Source organism: Nicotiana tomentosiformis, chromosome 7 (genome assembly GCF_000390325.3).
Source record: "Nicotiana tomentosiformis chromosome 7, ASM39032v3, whole genome shotgun sequence".
Lineage (NCBI taxonomy): Eukaryota > Viridiplantae > Streptophyta > Magnoliopsida > Solanales > Solanaceae > Nicotiana > Nicotiana tomentosiformis.
Window position 1 is genome coordinate 99,533,530 of NC_090818.1, and position 2,051 is coordinate 99,535,580.

Genomic DNA, 2,051 nt, shown 5'->3' on the forward strand with positions numbered 1-2,051 from the left:
CCAAAAAAATTAAACTATGGTCAGTATATTAGAATATCTTAGTAGATAAATGTATATGCATAATATTCTAGATTTTATTGGTCTTTGATTGTCACATGCATTTTACAAAAATAATGGATCTGAAATCACACCAACTTGCTATCTCTTTAATAGAGGGCAAGTAGGAAGTACTTTAGCTTTATAATACTTCTTCGTTATCCATTTCTAAAACGGAAAAGGGTAAAAAATACCCCTAACGTATTGAAAAATGGCTCAAAAATACTCTTTGTTAAACGTTTGGTCCGCAAATGCCCCTAACGTTTGTTTTTGGGCTCAAAATTACCCATATATCTAACAGAAGGATCAACAATACCCCTAACGTATTGAAAATGGTCAAAAATATCCTCTGTTAATCTTTTGGTCCGCAAATACCCCTAGATATAGGGGTAAGTTTGAGCCCAAAAATGTTAGGGGCATTTGCTGACCAAAAGGTTAACGGATGGTATTTCTGAGTCATTTTCAATACGTTAGGAGTATTGTTGGCTCTTCTGTTAGATATAGGGGTAAGTTTGAACCCAAAAACAAACGTTAGGGCATTTGCGGACCAAAATATTAACGGAAGGTATTTTTGAGCCATTTTCAATACGTTATGGGCATTTTTGGTCGTTTCTAAAATGGGAGGTTAGCACATGCTTGAAGTGAACATTAAAGCAAGATAATAAATAATCTAGAAAAGCACAAAACGAAGCAACTATGTGGCACATGCAAGAGAGGTAGTTTGACTACAAGGAGGTCTATAAATTACGACATTTTATAAGTAATTAGCCACTCCTAAACATTCATAAAGTGTGAAATACTATTCCAATGATGTTGCTAAAGCATTCCTTTGTGCTTGCTATTCTCATCATGGTGGCAACTAGTAAGTACCACTTACGTTTTACTCTAAAATTATAATTTTATATTATCTACATCTTTTATTATGTATGAATTTATATATATATACATGACTGTGTACATGTTTCATATTAATGCATGGATATACATCTGATTCGCTGAATAATGCTTATATGTGTGTCATTTTTGTTATATAAAAAAAAATTTAATTACTATAATGATGAATATTTATAGCAAATATGACCCTTTTGACGAACACAAAAGTCGGAGCTTCATTGGATGTTGATCATAATCTCTTAGGAATGAAGAAGAGATTACTCCCACAACTCAATACTTGTTTTAGATCTTGTAAGTCTAGCTTGGATTGCAACGATTGCTGGGTTTGTTGCGCTTGTGGATACTCTGCGACACTTGGTGGCCCTATGTGTCTGACATTTGATTAGTGTGCAGCGGAGACAAGCTCTTCTACACATCTCCATTATGCAGTTGGGTTTCTGTGTTGTTTAATGTTTCCTTCATTTGCTTGTCTTCCATAATTTATATGTATAATAAAGAAAGTCAAGTGTACAACTCTTTATTTCAAAATTACAATAAACTCCACTACAAAAGTTGGTTGGGTAAGAAATTGTATGATTCATCATGCATTTACCTTATTAATAAAATTATGCATATGTAATTTACGTTTGTTTCTTGTTTTTATATATTTGTAATAATTTATGCTTCAACTTTATGGAATGCGACCTTCTATTTCAACATGCAATGTAGAAATTTCTATTTGTTGGATGGGATGTTTTAGTAATTCCTCTAAAATAAAACGTAGAAATATCGAGAAAATAAAATTTAAATACACCCTTATGTGACTTTCAAGGCAAATAACATTCCTTGGGAAATTCTCAAACTATCTTGTTGAGTATTTAAAAAGTTGATCGTGTTCCCTATTGATTTTAAGAATTTCAATTTAAATTTATGTCAACTTTAGAAGATATGAACAATGAAATATACAATATTTCAAAGAGTTGGTAGTAAAGAAAACTTTACTAATATTCCAATACGAAATTTAACTATTTATGTATGTATGGTCACAATACAAATTCATAAAAGGTGCTAGCACCAGTGAGCCACTACCCTTAAGCGTACCGTTTCAAATTATTACCGTAGCACGAGTTCATAATCCAAAA

General features: G+C 32.0%; 1 long non-coding RNA gene across 1 annotated transcript; it reads left to right on the forward strand.

Annotated features, from left to right (window-relative positions):
* Positions 1-811: 811 nt before the first annotated feature.
* On the forward strand, positions 812-1,557 carry LOC104101206 (uncharacterized). The gene is made up of 2 exons (XR_687403.3): positions 812-898; positions 1,108-1,557. It is a non-coding gene; the product is annotated as an uncharacterized lncRNA (long non-coding RNA).
* The last annotated feature ends 494 nt before the right edge of the window (positions 1,558-2,051 follow it).